This window comes from Hordeum vulgare, chromosome 2H (assembly GCF_904849725.1).
Source record: "Hordeum vulgare subsp. vulgare chromosome 2H, MorexV3_pseudomolecules_assembly, whole genome shotgun sequence".
NCBI lineage: Eukaryota > Viridiplantae > Streptophyta > Magnoliopsida > Poales > Poaceae > Hordeum > Hordeum vulgare.
In genome coordinates, this window is record NC_058519.1 from 124,664,344 (window position 1) to 124,684,919 (window position 20,576).

The 20,576-nt window shown below is 49.5% G+C and overlaps 1 pseudogene; it reads left to right on the forward strand.

Annotated features, from left to right (window-relative positions):
- The first annotated feature begins 1,659 nt into the window (after positions 1-1,659).
- Positions 1,660-18,403, forward strand: LOC123429770 (annotated as a pseudogene).
- The last annotated feature ends 2,173 nt before the right edge of the window (positions 18,404-20,576 follow it).

The window sequence follows — 20,576 nt, forward strand, 5'->3', positions numbered from 1 at the left end:
TTAGCGGTTCTGCAGTGTCCTCACTAACACTGCAAGCTACACGCGGCTGGCTGCTGAAATAGGGCGTCCATACATGGACAGGGACATGGACGCCGCTTTGACCTCTCAAACATAGCAAGGTTACAGGCGGCCGTAATCAACCGTCCAGCCCAACCTTAATTGTTTCCAACAAGTAACCATCATCAAAACTCAATTAAGCTTCAGTTTCATCAACAAGGAATTTTGTTTTAGGTAGAACTGAACAAAAGTCTCGTCGCAAAAAATAAAAACCAAGAAACAGAACAAAAGTCAACTAGGGTTCCGTTGGGGAAACATGCTGGCTTTTGTTTGTGAAAGCCAGGGGTTAGTTTCCATCAAGTCCATGACTAATTCCACATGGGAGGGTGGTCGAGGATAGTGGCCATGATGCATGCACTTCTATGCACTGCAGTAACCTGGAACATTCTTCCAGCTCCCATCCATCGTAGCTTGCTGTTGAATAACGTCTGAGTGCAATGCATAATATGCATGTTAATTACGACCTAGGACCAGGACTTAGCATAGCTACTTTACTTAATTAACAGAGCAAGCTGTGTGTGTGGGGTGTTCAGTTTCAGACATGTGTGTGCGTGTGTACCTCCTTGCTGACAGCCTTGGATATGGATCAAGCAAAAGGTTTTTTTTTGTTTTGTTTGAGAGAATCAAGCAAAAGGTCGATCAACTAACTAAGTAACAATACAATTGTTAAGTAGCAGTACTAAGAATAGCGAAGCAGAGAGGTCACGTCGAGCGTCCTGGGTGTCTTGTCTGTCCCGCCTCAGAAATGAGACGGAGTACGTGCGTGCGTGACCGGGATCTGCCGGGGTGTCGTTGTCGAGGGCGGAGCCATGGGATGCATGCCCCGGCTCTAGAAGACAGGCCAACGCGGCGGCATCCATCGGACGCGTGGACTCGGCTTCCGGCTGCCGGCGGCATATATATCTCACTCCAGATTAAGCTCTTTCTTCCCGTCTTGCCATAACCTCGTGTTGTTTTACCTACATATATGTGGTATGGTCACTACGGTGTATCTGGATCTTGGGTGCAGTGGTATGGTCACTACTACGGTGTATCTGTATCTTGGGAGCTTCTCGGTCGTGGTTAACTGTGTTGACCGGGAATAAAGGTTTTGATGAAATAGTTGTTGCACCGCTTGAGCTTCATGGACATATATCTTTACTATTAAAGGGGATCTGCTGTCGTCGTGATGGTTCGACCACGGTAGATCCCCACCGCTAGCACAGTTCCATCATTTTTTTCATGATTTTTTTCATCCCTCCTTAAACCAATCCGGTTCACAAGACAAAAACCAAAACCTCTACCTCCCCACCTCGTAAACAGTTGAACACCCACGCACGCACGCCCACACGCACGCATCGCCTGGTGCTGCCTCCCTCGCCTCCATCGCCTGGTGCTGCCTTCCTGCCTCCCTCGCATGCCTCGCCTGGTGCTGCCTTCCTGCCTCCCTCGCCCGCTCGTCGTTCGCCGCAGCAGAGAAGCACCTTGCCGCGCTGGTGCTGCCTAGGGTTAGTTATAGAACCTGAGATTCTCTGGTCAATGGATCTTAACAAACCGTTTGTATTTATAGCCGACAACCTCGTTCTTGAACTATTCAGACTCTGATCTGCCTCGCAAGCCGCAATGGAAATCGAACGTGCCGGCGGCGCGGGCGACGAGGACGACGTGTCCCCGGTGGAGCAGGTCCGACTTGTTGGAATTATGCCCTAGAGGCAATAATAAATATAGTTATTATTATAATTCCTGTATCAAGATAATCGTTTATTATCCATGATATGATTGTATTGAATGAAGACTTATATACATGTGTGGATACATAGACAAAACACTGTCCCTAGCAAGCCTCTAGTTGGCTAGCCAGTTGATCAAAGATAGTCAGTGTCTTCTGATTATGAACAAGGTGTTGTTGCTTGATAACTGGATCACGTCATTAGGAGAATCACGTGATGGACTAGACCCAAACTAATAGACGTAGCATGTTGATCGTGTCATTTTGTTGCTACTGTTTTCTGCGTGTCAAGTATTTGTTCCTATGACCATGAGATCATATAACTCACTAACACCGGAGGAATACTTTGTGTGTATCAAACGTCGCAACGTAACTGGGTGACTATAAAGATGCTCTACAGGTATCTCCAAAGGTGTTCGTTGAGTTAGTATGGATCGAGACTGGGATTTGTCACTCCGTGTGACGGAGAGGTATCTCGGGGCCCACTCGGTAATACAACATCACACACAAGCCTTGCAAGCAATGTGACTTAGTGTAAGTTGCGGGATCTTGTATTACGGAACGAGTAAAGAGACTTGCCGGTAAACGAGATTGCAATAGGTATACGGATACTGACGATCGAATCTCGGGCAAGTAACATACCGAAGGACAAAGGGAATGACATACGGGATTATATGAATCCTTGGCACTGAGGTTCAAACGATAAGATCTTCGTAGAATATGTAGGATCCAATATGGGCATCCAGGTCCCGCTATTGGATATTGACCGAGGAGTCTCTCAGGTCATGTCTACATAGTTCTCGAACCCGCAGGGTCTGCACACTTAAGGTTCGACGTTGTTTTATGCGTATTTGAGTTATATGGTTGGTTACCGAATGTTGTTCGGAGTCCCGGATGAGATCCCGGACGTCACGAGGGCGAAGATTGATATATAGGATGACCTCATTTGATTACCGGAAGGTTTTCGGAGTTACCGGGAATGTACCGGGAATGACGAATGGGTTCCGGGAGTTCACCGGGGGGGGGGGGGGAACCCACCCCGGGAAAGCCCATAGGCCTTGGGGGTGGCGCACCAGCCCTTAGTGGGCTGGTGGGACAGCCCAAGAAGGCCCTATGCGCCATAGGAAGAAAATCAAAGAGAAAAAAAAGGGGAGGTGGGAAAAGGGGGAAGGACTCCTCCTTCCAAACCTAGTTGGACTCAGTTTGGAAGGGGAGGGTTGCCCCCCTTGGCTCGGACGAAGCCCTTGAGGGTCCTTGGACCCCAAGGCAAGGCTCCCCCTCTTCCCCCTATATATACGGAGGTTTTAGGGCTGATTTAAGACGACTTTTCCATGGCAGCCCGACCACATACCTCCACGGTTTTCCTCTAGATCGTGTTTCTGCTGAGCTCGGGCGGAGCCCTGCTGAGATAAGATCACCACCAACCTCCGGAGCGCCGTCACGCTGCCGGAGAACTCATCTACCTCTCCGTCTCTCTTGCTGGATCAAGAAGGCCGAGATCATCGTCGAGCTGTACGTGTGCTGAACGCGGAAGTGCCGTCCGTTCGGCACTAGATCGTGGGACTGATCGCGGGACGGTTCGCGGGGCGGATCGAGGGACGTGAGGATGTTCCACTACATCAACCGCGTTCACTAACGCTTCTGCTGTATGGTCTACAAGGGTACGTAGATCACACATCCCCTCTCGTAGATGGACATCACCATGATAGGTCTTCGTGCGCGTAGGAAATTTTTTGTTTCCCATGCGACGTTCCCCAACAGTGGCATCATGAGCTAGGTTCATGCGTAGATGTCTTCTCGAGTAGAACACAAAAGTTTTTGTGGGCGGTGATGTGCGTTTTGCTGCCCTCCTTAGTCTTTTCTTGATTCCGCGGTATTGTTGGATCAAAGCGGCTCGGACCGACATTACTTGTACGCTTACGAGAGACTGGTTTCATCGCTACGAGTAACTCTGTCGCTCAAAGATGACTGGCGGGTGTCAGTTTCTCCAACTTTAGTTGAATCAGATTTGACCGAGGAGGTCCTTGGATGAGGTTAAATAGCAACTCATATATCTCCGTTGTGGTGTTTGCGTAAGTAAGATGCGATCCTACTAGATACCCATGGTCACCACGTAAAACATGCACCAACAAAATTAGAGGACGTCTAACTTGTTTTTGCAGGGTATGCTTGTGATGTGATATGGCCAACGATGTGATGTGATATATTGGATTTATGAGATGATCATGTTGTAATAGATAATATCGACTTGCACGTCGATGGTACGACAACTGGCAGGAGCCATAGGGTTGTCTTTATACTAATGTTTGTGCTTGCAGATGCATTTACTATTTTGCTAGGATGTAGCTTTAGTAGTAATAGCATGAGTAGCACGACAACCCCGATGGCGACACGTTGATGGAGATCATGGTGTGGCGCCGGTGACAAGAAGATCGTTCCGGTGCTTTGGTGATGGAGAACAAGGAGCACGTGATGATGGCCATATCATGTCACTTATGAATTGCATGTGATGTTAATCCTTTTATGCACCTTATTTTTCTTAGAACGACGGTAGCATTATGAGGTGATCTCTCACTAAAATTTCTAGACGAAATTGTGTTCTCCCCGACTGTGCACCGTTGCTATAGTTCGACGTTTTGAGACACCACGTGATGATCGGGTGTGATAGACTCAACGTTCACATACAACGGGTGCAAAACAGTTGCGCACGCGGAACACTCGGGTTAAGCTTGACGAGCCTAGCATGTGCAGACATGGCCTCAGAACACATGAGACCGAAAGGTCGATCATGAATCATATAGATGATATGATTAGCATGGGGATGCTTACCACTGAAACTATGCTCAACTCACGTGATGATCGGACTTGAGCTAGTGTAAGTGGATCATGAACCACTCAAATGACTAGAGAGATGTACTTTTTGAGTGGGAGTTTAGCAAGTAATTTGATTAAGTTAAACTCTAATTATATTGAACATAGTCTAAGTCCACTTTGAATATATTTGTGTTGTAGATCATGGCTCACGCGACAGTCACCCAGAATTTTAATACGTTCCTAGAGAAAGCTAAGTTGAAAAATGATGGAAGCAACTTTGTAGACTGGGCTCGTAATCTTAAGCTAATCTTACAAGCTGGGAAGAAGGATTATGTCCTTAATGCTGCGCTAGGAGATGAACCACCCGCTACGGCAGATCAGGATGTTAAGAACGCTTGGTTAGCACGAAAGGAGGACTACTCAGTAGTTCAATGTGCAGTCTTGTATGGCTTAGAACCGGGACTTCAACGTCGCTTTGAGCGTCATGGAGCATTTGAGATGTTCCAGGAGTTGAAGTTTATCTTTCAGAAGAACGCCCGGATCGAGAGGTATGAGACCTCCAATAAATTCTATGCTTGCAAGATGAAGGAGAACTCGTCTGTCAGTGAACATGTGCTCAAAATGTCTGGGTACTCAAACCGTCTAGCTGAGCTGGGGATTGAACTCCCGCAAGAAGCTATCACTGACAGAATCCTTCAATCACTGCTGCCAAGCTATAAAGGCTTTGTGTTGAACTACAACATGCAAGGGATGAACAAGTCTCCCGGCGAGTTGTTTGCGATGCTGAAAGTCGCAGAGTCTGAACTCCGTAAAGAGCATCAAGTGTTGATGGTGAATAAGACCACTAGTTTCAAGAGAAACGACAAAGGCAAGAAGGGTAATTCAAAGAAGAGCGGCAAGCCTGTTGCCAATCCGACGAAGAAACCCAAAGTTGGACCTAAGCCTGAAACAGAGTGTTACTATTGCAAGGGTATGGGTCACTGGAAGCGCAATTGCCCTAAGTATCTGGCTGATAAGAAGGCAGCCAAAGAAAAATCAGGTATATTTGATATACATGTTATTGATGTGTACTTAACCGGCTCTCGTAGTAGTGCCTGGGTATTCGATACCGGTTTTGTTGCTCATATTTGCAACTCGAAACAGGAACTGCGGAATAGACGAAGGCTGGCGAAAGATGAAGTGACGATGCGAGTAGGAAATGGTTCCAAGGTTGATGCAATCGCCGTCGGCACAGTTTCACTTCAGTTACCATCAGGATTAGTTATGAACTTGAATCATTGTTATTTAGTGCCTGCGTTGAGCATGAACATTATATCTCGATGTTGTTTATTGTGAGACGGTTACTCTTTTAAGTCAGAGAATAATGGTTGTTCTATTTCTATGAGTAACATCTTTTATGGTCATGCACCCAATGTGAGAGGATTGTTCATATTGAATATTGATAGTGATACACACATACATAACATTGAGACCAAAAGAGTTAGAGTTAACAATGATAGCACCATATTTTTGTGGCACTGCCGCTTAGGTCATATTGGTGTAAAGCGCATGAAGAAACTCCATGCCGATGGACTTTTGGAGTCACTTGACTTTGATTCACTTGACACGTGCGAACCATGCCTCATGGGAAAGATGACTAAAACTCCGTTCTCCGGAACAAGGGAGCGTGCAAGTGACTTGTTGGAAATCATACATACCAATGTGTGTGGTCCGATGAGCGTAGAGGCACGCGGCGGATATCGTTATTTTCTCACCTTCACTGACGATTTAAGTAGATATGGTTATGTCTACTTAATGAAGCACAAGTCTGAAACATTTGAAAAGTTCAAGCAATTTCAGAGTGAAGTTGAAAATCATCGTAACAAGAAGATCAAGTTCCTACGATCTGATCGTGGGGGTGAATATCTGAGTTTCGAGTTTGGTGCTCACTTAAGACAATGTGGAATTGTTTCACAATTGACACCGCCTGGAACACCACAGCGTAATGGTGTGTCCGAACGTCGTAATCGTACTTTATTAGAGATGGTGCGATCTATGATGTCTCTTACCGATTTGCCGTTATCGTTTTGGGGTTATGCATTAGAAACAGCTGCATTCACTTTAAATAGGGCACCATCAAAATCCGTTGAGACGACACCATACGAACTGTGGTATGGCAAAAGGCCAAAGTTGTCATTTCTTAAAGTTTGGGGATGTGATGCTTATGTCAAAAAGCTTCAGCCTGAAAAGCTGGAACCCAAAGCGGAAAAGTGCATCTTCATAGGTTACCCAAAAGAGACAGTTGGGTACACCTTCTATCTCAAATCCGAGGGCAAAGTGTTTGTTGCTAAAAACGGAGCTTTTCTCGAGAAGGAGTTTCTCTCGAGAGAATTGAGTGGGAGGAAGATAGAACTTTATGAGGTTGTCAAACCTCTCATCCCTCTGGATGGTGGCGCAGGGCAAGGGGAAACCTCTGTCGTTGCGACGCCGGTTGAGGAGGAAGTTAATGATGATGATCATGAAACTCCGGTTCAAGTTTCTGTCGAACCACGCAGGTCGACGAGACCACGTGCTGCTCCAGAGTGGTACGGTAATCCCGTCTTGTCAATCATGTTGTTAGACAACAATGAACCTGCAAATTATGAAGAATCAATGGTGGGCCCAGATTCCAACAAATGGCTAGAAGCCATGAAGTCCAAGATAGGATCCATGTATGAGAACAAAGTGTGGACTTTGGAAGTACTACCTGAGGGCCGCAAGGCTATTCAGAACAAATGGATTTTTAAGAGGAAGACGAACGCTGACGGCAATGTGACCGTTTATAAAGCTCGACTTGTGGCAAAGGGTTTTTCACAAGTTCAAGGAGTTGACTATGATGAGACATTCTCACCCGTAGCGATGCTTAAGTCCGTCAGAATCATGTTAGCAATAGCTGCATTTTTTGATTATGAAATCTGGCAGATGGATGTCAAAACAGCGTTCCTTAACGGTTTCCTTAAGGAAGAGTTGTATATGATGCAACCCGAAGGTTTTGTCTATCCTAAGAATGCTAACAAGGTGTGCAAGCTCCAGCGATCCATTTATGGATTGGTGCAAGCATCTCGGAGTTGGAACAAACGCTTTGATGAGGTGATCAAAGCATTTGGGTTTATACAAGTGGTTGGAGAATCTTGTATTTACAAGAAAGTGAGTGGGAGATCTATGGCGTTTCTAATATTATATGTGGATGACATATTGCTGATTGGAAATAACGTAGAGTTTTTGGAGAGCATAAAGGATTACTTGAATAAAAGTTTCTCTATGAAGGACCTAGGAGAAGCTGCTTACATTCTAGGCATTAAGATCTACAGGGATAGATCAAAACGCCTGATAGGACTTTCACAAAGCACATACCTTGATAAAGTTTTGAAGAGGTTCAAAATGGAACAGTCCAAGAAAGGGTTCTTGCCAGTTTTACAAGGTACGAGATTGAGTAAGACTTAGTGCCCAACAACTGATGAGGATAGAGAGCATATGAGCACCGTCCCCTATGCTTCAGCCATAGGTTCTATCATGTATGCAATGTTGTGCACTAGACCGGACGTTAGCCTGGCCATAAGTATGGTAGGCAGGTTCCAGAGTAATCCAGGAGTGGATCAGTGGACGACAGTCAAGAATATCCTGAAGTACCTGAAAAGGACTAAGGAGATGTTTCTCGTGTATGGAGGTGAAGAAGAGCTCGCCGTAAAGGGTTACGTCGATGCAAGCTTTGACACAGATCCGGACGACTCTAAGTCGCAGACCGGATACGTATTTATTCTTAATGGGGGTGCGGTAAGCTGGTGCAGTTCCAAGCAAAGCGTCGTAGCAGATTCTACATGTGAAGCGGAGTACATGGCTGCCTCGGAGGTGGCTAAGGAGGGTGTCTGGCTGAAGCAGTTCATGACGGATCTTGGAGTGGTGCCAAGTGCACTGAATCCAATAACCTTGTTCTGTGACAACACGGGTGCCATTGCCTTAGCAAAGGAACCACGGTTTCACAAGAAGTCCAGACACATCAAACGACGCTTCAACCTCATCCGCGACTACGTCGAAGGGGAGGACGTGAATATATGCAAAGTGCACACAGATCTGAATGTAGCAGACCCGCTGACTAAACCTCTTCCACGGGCAAAGCATGATCAACACCAGAACTGTATGGGTGTTAGATTTATTATAATGTAATTCGCATGATGATGTGAGGGCTAGATTATTGACTCTAGTGCAAGTGGGAGACTGTTGGAATTATGCCCTAGAGGCAATAATAAATATAGTTTTAATCATAATTCCTGTATCAAGATAATCGTTTATTATCCATGCTATAATTGTATTGAATGAAGACTTATATACATGTGTGGATACATAGACAAAACACTGTCCCTAGCAAGCCTCTAGTTGGCTAGCCAGTTGATCAAAGATAGTCAGTGTCTTCTGATTATGAACAAGGTGTTGTTGCTTGATAACTGGATCACGTCATTAGGAGAATCACGTGATGGACTAGACCCAAACTAATAGACGTAGCATGTTGATCGTGTCATTTTGTTGCTACTGTTTTCTGCGTGTCAAGTATTTGTTCCTATGACCATGAGATCATATAACTCACTGACACCGGAGGAATACTTTGTGTGTATCAAACGTCGCAACGTAACTGGGTGACTGTAAAGATGCTCTACAGGTATCTCCAAAGGTGTTCGTTGAGTTAGTATGGATCGTGTGACAGCCCGATGCCGACGTTCCAGAAGATTCCCCTCTCTTTCCGTTTTCGTCGTGTGGCTTATTTTATTTGTTGTGTCATCATCGCATCATGCGCATCATCTGCATTGCATCGACATCTCCGTTGCCGTCAGTTTTCAAAACTTGCATCTGTTATTAGTTGCCGCTTCTCTTCGCGTTCGTCGTTGTTCGTTCCGAGCCCGACCGCACACGCACGCGCCCGCGACATCGTTCGAAACCCTGTTTTAAAAGTGTGTTGGAAACTTTATCTGATCGGGTTGAGATTTGACGTGCGGTCTTAATTAGTTATAGCGAGGCCGCCTGTCGAATTTCGTCGCGATCGGAGACCGTCTGGTACCCGAACGATCGACCGTAGCGGCACCGTATTCGGTCTACCGTCGCACGTGTGTCGGTGTTTAAAAATTCGTGCCGCGCCGCCCATTCTCCCTCTCATCTCCGGATATTCCCTCTACACGGCCGCGTACCCATACCCGCGTTCGGAATCATCCGAATCCGACCCTGCGGTTGGATCCGGAACGCGATTCCGGTTAACCGAGCCCCCCCCGTTTGTCTATTTATAGACCCCCATGCATTATTCAGACAAACCCTCTCTCTCTCTCCCTCGGGAACCGCGCCCCTCAAACCCTAGCCGCACCCTGTGTCTCCTCCCTCCCACCAGCCGCCGCGGGCCCGCCGAGCCCAGATCGGGCCCGGGCAGGCCCATCCGTCGCCGCCGCCTTGCCCGAGCTCCCTGCACCTCCTCTCCAACGCCGCGCCGCCACCAAGCCGCAGCCCTGCCTCGCCCTTGCCGCCGGGAGTCGCGCCGCCTCCCGTCCCCGGATCCGCCTCCTCCGGCCGTCTCCCGCCGCCGCCGGGCCCCCAGCGCCGCGTCGGAGCCTCGCCGCCTGCCAAGCCGCGCCTCCCGTAGCAGGTCTCGCCCCGCGCCCTCCCCGTCGCTGGCCGGTGCGTCCTCGCCACCGCCGCCATGCGCTGCCGCCCGAGGACCTCGCCCGCGCCGCCTATGCGTGCAGCAGCCGCCGCCCTCCGGCCTCCCGTCGTCGTTGGTGGACCGCCCCGTAGCCGGAGCCTTCGTCGGTTCCCTGCCGCCGCCACCGGGGGCTCCTGCGAAGGAGGTCAATGGGGTCAGATCCAGGCGTCGGCCCTCCCGCTCGCCAGTGCCTCCCCGTGGGCCGCCTCCCTGCCCCGCTCGCTGGCCCAGTCGGCCACCGACTCCAGTCGGCCCGCTCCAACCGCCCCCAAGCCGGCTTGCCTCCCCCTCCAGCAGGCCTTTGGCCCAAGGTGAGATCCCTGGCCCTCTAATCTGTCACCTAGGCGACATGTTAACTAAGCTGCGCCCACCTGTTCGGCCCATTAGAATAATTAGGTTAATTTTTCGAAATTAATAAATTCCAGAAAAATGACGATATTAAAACGTCCGTACTTTCAACTCGTGTATCGGATTGCGACGAGTAGCATATGTTTCTCGTGTAACTTTTCGCATAGAATCCGATTTTACAACTTGCTCATTTGTTTGACGTCGTTTAGCATGTTGTTTGCCTAGATAAGCGTGCTGTCCTAATAGGTTTCGCCCCGTATTTATTTTTCGTGCAAGTTCAGGTTGCTCGAATGCCTTAGATAAATGCCCATGTTTTAGGGACCATTATTCCACGTATTTTAGAGCGGTCAATTGTATTTTTACGTGTAGGGATTTGCGGTAGTTTATTTTCCCGTGTATAGATTATTTTCTCGCATTTAACGTGTGGCATTATTTTGTGTTGCAAACCCCACATATTTTATATGTTTCCGGGGTAGAAAAATCCCATGGATTTTTCTGTGCAATTAGTTTTAGCTTTTGAGCAAGTTAGTTCGCGCAATATTTTGCCGTGATGCGCTTTTGTTTAATTCGTAGGATTTATTCCGTGCTTCGTTTGACGGAGTTGTTAACTAGAGAGTTGATCTTGGGTGTTTGGACTAGCCCCTGGTACTTTTAGTTGCAATAGAAATGCATGTTTAGGTGTGTTTTGATTGCACTCAAGTTGCTAGAAATAGTGCTGTTTTGGGCGTGCTGAAATATTTCAAGTCTGGAATCTGTTATATTTTGTTGCTGTCGTGTCTTGCTTGCATCTTGTGATCTGTAGCTCTTTTGAGGTTGGTCCAATGGAGTTAGTTGTACCCCTTGTGTTTCTCTAGCATGCTGTACATTTTCATGCCATTTGGAGTCCTGTAGATATAGGTTTTGCTGATGTCAATATTGCTTCAGGCTGAAAACTGCACTTTCATGAGGTGTTATTTTCACTAAGTCTGAAATAGTGCGTGAGATGCCATTTTGTGTCTTCTTTTCCTAATGCTCCTTGCTGCCATGCTAGTTGTTGTTAGTTGTTTGTAGTAGTGCTTCTTGCCCTCTTCCGTTCCATGCCTTGCTTGAGCATATCGGAGTTGGGTAGCCGAAGTTGTGAGGCGTAGAAATTGCTATGTGGCTGATTTTGGCAGATTGTAGTGATTTCTTGTTTTGCTCGTAGTTGTTGAACCGTAGCTCCGATTTGATTGTGTCCTACATGAAACTTGCTTACAATCTCGTGTAGGTTCATGTTCTCTTGCTGTTTCCATGTTTTGAAGTGCTCGTGACCGTCGTTGCACACATATTGCATTCATGCCATCATATTTTGCGATGCTTGTAACTTTTGATCCGTAGCTCCGTTGGAGATGTTCTTTATGTGTAGATTGCTTGAAATGACGCGTAGAGTCACGTGATCCTATTTGTTTTGCTGTTTAACAACTAATTAAATGCATTAGTTCAGATCTGGACAGAATTGTAAATTAACATGTGAGGTCGTCTCGGAGATGCTATATGTCATTTCTGACCTCATTTAAAATCCCTAGATAGGTAGTTTATTTGCGCTTCACCTCTTTCCATGTTTAACCACATTTAATATTGCCGTGTATTTAAGCGGGATAGAACTAAATAATTAACGTGGAGTTTCGTCAATATGCAACTCGTTGCATATTGAACTTCACTTAATGTGTAGAGTTTGATTGTGTGAATTGTCATGCCGTGACTTGCATATATTCAGCTGCTTATGCATCATATGTGTTGTGCATCGTGTGGTGAATTCGTGTGTTGATTCGTGTTTCCGGTTTGCTTCGTCTCGATAGAGTTCCGCAAGCGTGTCGGATGTGAGGACCCGTTCGTCTACGTCGGTTCGTCTGCTTCACGGAGCCGTTCTTCTTCCAAGCGGGATCTCAGGCAAGATGATCATTTCCCCAGATACCATTACTATCATTGCCATGCTAGTTTACCGCTTCTATCGTTTATGTCTCGTTGCCTACCACTTGTTAAATATCAGCCTCTCAACAATGCCATGAAACCTTCAACCTGTTCAACCTAGCAAACCACTGATTGGCTATGACACCGCTTGCTTTACCTGGTGTTAGCGTTGCTAGTTGCAGGTGCAGTTGCTTCCATGTGATAACATGGGTTCCTTGTTATATCACCATATTAAATGCTATTTAATTTAATGCAACTATATACTTAGTAAAAGGTGGAAGGCACGGCCTTTCTAGCCTGGTGTTTTGTTCCACCTTTGCCCCCTTAGTTTCGGCTACCGGTGTTATGTTCTATAAATGAGCGCTCCTAACACGATCGGGGTTGTTATGGGGACCCCCTTGACAATTCGTTTTAGATTAAAGCTGGTCTGGCAAGGCCCAACTTTGGTACTACATTTGCCTAATCACCTAATAAAATTGCATAGGGACTTTCCGGACCCCGAGGATAATTTAATCAACCCCTGGGCCAGTGCTCCTCATGAGTGTTGGTCCAAAACTAGAGCCGTTTACGGGGCCAACCCGGGGCAACTCGGGAGATTTCTATCAGGCCACCGTACGCTGTGCTTATCCGTCGTGTCCTGAGAACGAGGTACGCGACTCCTATCGGGATCGTCGACACGTCGGGCGGCCTTGCTGGATTAGTTTTACCTTTGATGAGATATCTTGTGCATCGGGATTCCGGTGATGCTTTGGGTAATCTCAGAGTTGAGGTTTTCCACTAGGGAATCCGACGAGATCGCGAACTTCGTGATTGAGGATTTCTATGCGGCTTGTGGTAATTTGTGATGGACTAGTTGGAGCACCCCTACAGGGTTAAATCTTTTCGAAAAGCCATGCCCGCGGTTATGTGGCAACGTGGAAGCTTTGTTTAACACTAGTTCTAGATAACTTGAAGTTAACTTAATTAAAACATGCCAACTGTGTGCGTAACCGTTACTGTCTCTTTCGTGAGTTCTTTCTCCGATCGAGGACACGGTGGGGTTATGACTGACGTAGGTAGGTGTTCAGGATCATTCATTTGGTCATCTGTAGTTCACGTCCGCTATGCGTAGTTCTTCCCCCTCTTATTTCTGGTACTCGTAAGTTAGCCACCAAATATATGCTTAGTCGCTGCTGCAACCTCACCACTTAACCATACCTCTCCCATTAAGCTTTGCTAGTCTTGATACCTTTGGAAATGAGATTGCTGAGTCCCCTGTGGCTCACTGATTACTACAACACCAGTTGCAGGTACAGGTAAAGGTTACTTGACGCGAGCGCGTTGATTGTTCATTTGGAGTTGATTCTTCTTCTTCTTCTTCATCGATCTAGGATGGGTTCCAGACCGGCAGCCTGGGATAGCAAGGATGGACGTCGTTCTTCTTTTGTTGTTTGTTTTCGTCTGTAGTACTGATGTGACTCTAATGTAGCTTGTGGCGAGTGTAAGCCAACTCTGTATATATACCTCTTCTTTTCAGTACATGTACTTGTAATGATATCCATTCTTGCGACACGACGAGATGCGCTTCTATCCCTGACGAGGCCTTCGTGCCAAATTGAGGATAGGGTCGCATCTTGGGCGTGACAGATTGAGACTGGGATTTGGCACTCCGTGTGACGGAGAGGTATCTCGGGGCCCACTCGGTAATACAACATCACACACAAGCCTTGCAAGCAATGTGACTTAGTGTAAGTTGCGGGATCTTGTATTACGGAACGAGTAAAGAGACTTGCCGGTAAACGAGATTATATGAATCCTTGGCACTGAGGTTCAAACGATAAGATCTTCGTAGAATATGTAGGATCCAATATGGGCATCCAGGTCCCGCTATTGTATATTGACCGAGGAGTCTCTCGGGTCATGTCTACATAGTTCTCGAACCCGCAGGGTCTGCACACTTAAGGTTCGACGTTGTTTTATGCGTATTTGAGTTATACGGTTGGTTACCGAATGTTGTTCGGAGTCCCGGATGAGATCACGGACGTCACGAGGGTTTCCGGAATGGTCCAGAAACGAAGATTGATATATAGGATGACCTCATTTGATTACCGGAAGGTTTTCGGAGTTACCGGGAATGTACCGGGAATGACGAATGGGTTCCGGGAGTTCACCGGGGGGGGGGGGATCCACCTCGGGGAAGCCCATAGGCCTTGGGGGTGGCGCACCAGCCCTTAGTGGGCTGGTGGGACAGCCCAAGAAGGCCCTATGCGCGATAGGAAGAAAATCAAAGAGAAAAGAAAAAAAAGAGGAGGTGGGAAAAGGGGGAAGGATTCCTCCTTCCAAACCTAGTTGGACTTGGTTTGGAAGGGGAGGGTTGCCCCCTTGGCTCGGCCGAAGCCCTTGAGGTTCCTTGGACCCCAAGGCAAGGCTCCCCCTCTTCCCCCTATATATACGGAAGTTTTAGGGCTGATTTGAGACGACTTTTCCACGGCAGCCCGACCACATACCTCTACGGTTTTTCCTCTAGATCGCGTTTCTGCGGAGCTCGGGCGAAGCCCTGCTGAGATAAGATCACCACCAACCTTTGGAGAGCCGTCACGCTGCCAGAGAACTCATCTACCTCTCCGTCTCTCTTGCTGGATCAAGAAGGCCGAGATCATCGTCGAGCTGTACGTGTGCTGAATGCGGAGGTGCCGTCCGTTCGGCACTAGATCGTGGGACTGATCGCGGGACGGTTCGTGGGGCGGATCGAGGGACGTGAGGACGTTCCACTACATCAACCGCGTTCACTAACGCTTCTGCTGTATGGTCTACAAGGGTACGTAGATCACACATCCCCTCTCGTAGATGGACATCACTATGATAGGTCTTCGTGCGCGTAGGAAATTTTTTGTTTCCCATGCGACGTTCCCCAACACGGCTGACCGTGCCGGTGACCGACGACCCGTCGCTGCCGGTATGGACGTTCCGGATGTGGACGATGGGCTTCCTCTCGTTCGCGCTCCTCTCCTTCCTCAACCAGTTCTTCGCCTACCGCTCCGAGCCCATCGTGATAAGCCAGATCTCCATCCAGGTCAGTGCTCTACTCTACTTACTCAGTACTACTCCATGGACGCCCATGCTGATTGGGGGAATTCACGGATCGCTCATGCATGCATGGATATGGATATGGATGCAGGTGGTGGCGCTGCCGATCGGGCATTTCCTGGCGTGGGTGCTGCTGGAGAAGAAGTTCAGCGTATTCGGACGGGAGTGCTCGCTGAATCCGGGGCCCTTCAACGTGAAGGAGCACGTGCTGATCTCCATCTTCGCCAACGCCGGCGCCTCCTTCGGCGGCGGCAACGCCTACGCCATCGGCATCGTCATCATCATCAAGGCTTTCTACAAGCGCAACATCTCCTTCGTCACAAGTCTGCTCCTCGTCATCACGACTCAGGTGACTGACCTATTAGTTAGATCCGTTTGTTGTTTCACTCGATCGATCTAACTGTATGTTTATGAATCCGACCGGTGTTCCATCCATGCATACCACATACGTGGGTGTTGGGGTACGGATGGGTAGGGTTGATGAGGAAGTACGTGGTGGAGTCTGCGCACATGTGGTGGCCAGTGAGCCTGGTGCAGGTTTCTCTCATGAGGTACGTACGTACGTGCGTCCCTGGTCGATGATTTATTTCGTCAAGTGTAACCTAATCAATTTATTCAAGTGATGAGAAGGAGATGATCGATCTGATCTGAGAGAGTGATCGAGACTGAAATTTGATGGCAGGGCGATTCACGAGAAGGAGAAGCGGCGGATGATGCAGGGCAAGTTCTTCCTGATCGCGCTCATCTGCAGCTTCGCGTGGTACACGGTGCCGGGGTACTGTTCCCGACGCTGACTGCCGTGTCGTGGGTGTGCTGGGTGTTCCCAAAGTCGATCACGATGCAGCAAATCGGGTCCGGCCTGAACGGGCTCGACATCGGCGCCTTCACCCTCGACTGGTCTACGGTGGTCTCCTAGCTGGGGAGCCCGCTGGTGACGCCCTTCTTCGCCACCGCCAACATCCTCGTCGGCTACGTCCTGCTCGTCTACATCATGCTGCCCGTCGCCTACTGGGTGCTCAACCTCTACAGCGCCAGCAGGTACCCCCCGTTCTCCAACGAGCTCTTCGACGCCTCCGGTCAGCTCTACAACATCCACAACATCGTCAACGACAAGTTCGAGATCGACATGGACGCCTACGCGAAGCAGGGCAGGATCCACCTCAGCCTCTTCTTCGCCGTCAGCTACGGCCTCGGCTTCGCCACCATCGCCACCACCTTGAGCCACGTCACATTCTTCTACGGCAAGTATGTCCTTGTTACTAAATCACCGTCATTTTAGCTGCTCGTGTTGCAGTTATGTACGTACGTACTATGTCTGTGTGTTGCCTGTTTGATTGATTTGTTAATTTCTGTGTCATGGGAGATGTACCAGAGGTTCCGGGAGTCGTACAAGGGCAAGATGGACGTGCACGCGAGGCTGATGAAGAGATACGACGACATCCCCAACTGGTGGTTTTATATCCTGCTTGAGGCATCCATGACGGTATCCATGGTCCTCTGCACCGTGTTCAAGGAGGAGGTGCAGCTGCCGTGGTGGGCCTCCTCGTGGCCTCCTCGTGGCCTGCGCCATGGCTTTCATCTTCACGCTCCCCATCAGTGTCATCACCGCAACCACAAACACGGTACTACGTACATGCTAAATGCTGAACGACCATATATGGATCGATGGACGTGCACAATCGTATCGTTAATCAGTTGTGTGACGTTGGATTAATCATCAATTGCAGACGCCGGGGTTGAATATCATCACGGAGTATTGCTGGGGTCTGATCATGCCGGGGAAGCCGATCGCCAACGTGTGCTTCAAGGTGTACGGCTACATGAGCATGAACCAGGCCGTCTCCTTCCTTAGGCCTCGTTTGGTTAAGGGGGATTGGGGAGGTTTTGAGAGGAAAATCCCCGGGAGGGCCAAAAACCCCACAAATCCTCGGGCGCCCATTTGGTAGGAGGGGTTTGCTTAGCCCAATCCCCTCTGTTCCCCTTCAATCCCTTTCTGTCCATGTGTTTCAAAACCCTCCTCGGGGGACTAGTGGAAGCAAAGCCCCGGGGATTTGAGAGGATTGGGTGGAACAAAGGGATTCACCCAATCCCCTCAAATTCCTCCCTCTCAAAACCTCCCCAATCCCCCTTAACCAAACGAGGCCTTACCGACTTCAAGCTCGACCAAGATCCATGTTCCTGGTGCAGGTACGTAACTGCACGCTGATTACAAATTATGAAGATTAATCATGTACGTATGTCCAAGTCCAACCAACGTGTTCATGTTCGTTCAGTTCGTGGGGACGGTGGTGGCGTCGATGGTGAACACGGTGGTGGCGTGGTGGCTGCTGACCACCGTGCCGTACATCTGCGAGAAGGGCCAGCTCCCGGAGGGCAGCCCGTGGACGTGCCCGGGCGACCACGTCTTCTTCGACGCGTCGGTGATCTGGGGCCTCGTCGGCCCACGCCGCATCTTCGGGCCGCTCGGCTACTACTCGGCGCTCAACTGGTTCTTCCTCTTTGGGCTGGCCGGCCGGTGGTGGTGTGGCTCTTGGCCAGGGCACTGCCGCGGCACGCCGGCTGGATCAGCCTCATCAACCTGCCCGTCATCCTGGGGGCCACGGGCAGCTTGAGCAGACTGCAGACAAGGGAATCGCCGGTGGACTTTGGTGCGTGCGCAGTTCAGGGGCACGGCCAGAACCAGCTCTGAGACAAGGCCGCCTCCGAGGGTACTTCAGAGATTGTGCATATCAACACGTATGTTATGTGTGAAGTCCAAAGTGCACGTGCTTTCAGCAGCTTCAAGTGTAGTGAATATATTGTGTAATCTGTACTCTGTAGTATATCATGTGAAGATATTAAACCTACCACCGGTCCATGTGTAGTTGTGAACTTTGTCTTTCATTCATATATGTACTTTTTATAATAAAATTGTGCAAAATTTGTCAATTCTAAAAAAGATCATGAATGGAAAAATATTCTACAAGTTCAAAAAAAAAACAATGGTTTGTGACTTATAAAATAGTTTTTCATTCATAAAATGTTTTTAAAAATGATCACGCATTTTTTGTCCCGTTGCAACGCACGAGCCCTTTTGCTAGTGTATATATATATATATATATATATATATATATATATATATATATATATATATATATATATATATAGGAGTACATGATTAATTTGGAGTACAAGACAAGCCAGAATAATTCCATGTCTGTCTTATGTTTCCTAACTAATCACGATACTCAACATCCCCTCACAGTCACAACGGTAGCGACGCAGACGGTGAGACTGAAGAAGAATCAGAAGGTAAGCCGACAAACATCCCCCCACAGTCGGAACGACCGATGCATCGTGAAAGTTGTGGCTGGAGTAAAAACCGGCGAGGTTGCTCAAGAAAGGTGGTAGCCCTTTGTGCGTTTGTCGAGGTAGCCGAGAGCGTAGGGTGGTGTAGCCGTGGTCGAGGTAGCCGTGCGAAGAACTCCGTGGGCGATGTCGAGTCGGGGTAGCCGGTGTCGAGGAAGTCGCCGTGAAGCCGCGAGCGCAAGGAGGCGCCGAGTTAGGGGTGGGCACAGTGGTGTCGAAGCAGTGATGCGCCGGGAAGGAGACGTAGTTGACGATACGTCGCGCCGGGTTTGCCAAGCCCGGGGACACATCGTGGATGAAGGCACACATCGTTGTTGCCAGCACCGCGCATGCGTAGACGGACGAAGTCGATGTTGGCGATGCGCCGCACCAGGCTTGCTACGCCAAGGAGCACATCGGGGACAAAGGCACACGTCGGTGTTGCCAGCACCGGGCATGCGGAGACGGGGACATGCACACAATGTGTATGTCATGTCGAGGAGACTAGCAGAGAAGGACTCGACGACGATTGCGACGCATATCCGCGGGGGCCGATGTTGCCCGCCGTGGTCGGAGTAGATGAAGTGGTCGGGGAAGACGACGACGACGCTGTCGATGAGCTGGTGTTGGACGAAGATGAAGGAGGTGGACGAGCGGGGCAGCTCGGGTAAGCGACCTCTAGCAGCGCAAAGGAGAGCGGCGGCGGTGGCCTGATGGCGGCTGGTTAGGAGTGCGGCGACGATGCTTGAAGTAGTGAGGAAGAGCCCGACAGCACGACGAAGACCGGCGCGGACGATGGCGTTCCCGTGCCGAAGGAGACAACACAGCGCATACCACATGAAGTCGACGCGCGGGGACGATAGAGTGGACCATGCGCCGCGTTGCTACGACCCAAAGGGGCGACGAAGCGGAAACGCACGGGTCGGGCGGTGGCGGGAAGACCTAGGGGTGGCGGCGTAGATTGTGTGTTGCGATGCGACGACCCGAAGAGGCGACACAACAACAGTGCGCGGGTCGGTGCAGCCACAGGGACGGCCTCGGGCGGCGTTGGGGACCTTGTGCCACCGCACTACAGCCAGAAGGGGCAGTGTAGCAGTGGCTCGAGGGTCGGAGCAACCTTGGGGAGAACCACCGGGGGGCGGCGCTGCGGCCCGAAGGGGCAACGCAGCCGCAACACGTTGCTCGATGGGTGGAGGGGCGCGGCGTACTCCGGACAGCCTACACAGGACCTGCGGAGGTGCATGCAACCGACTGATCATGCCAGTCAGACGGCATGGATGGAGTCGATCACGGCGGGTGGGTGAACAATCCGACCGCACGCGAGGTCCGGGGCGCTGCTCGGTGCTGATGACCACATCATGGACAATGAAGCGGGATGGCCAAGTAGACCAAGGTGACGATGGCCAGCGGGGAACGACATGCCAGAGGAGGCCGACGATGGGCCGGGGAGCCCGAGGCAGCTGGTAGGCCCGGCGCAACCGGCAAGCCGAGGTAGCCGGTAGGCCCGACGCAGCCGGCAAGCCGAGGAAGTCGGCAGTCCCGGCGCAGCGGTAGCCCGACAACCGACGAGACGAAGGCAGCCGGGAGGCCCGGCAGCCGGCGAGGTGGCCGGCAACCGGCATGCTTGAT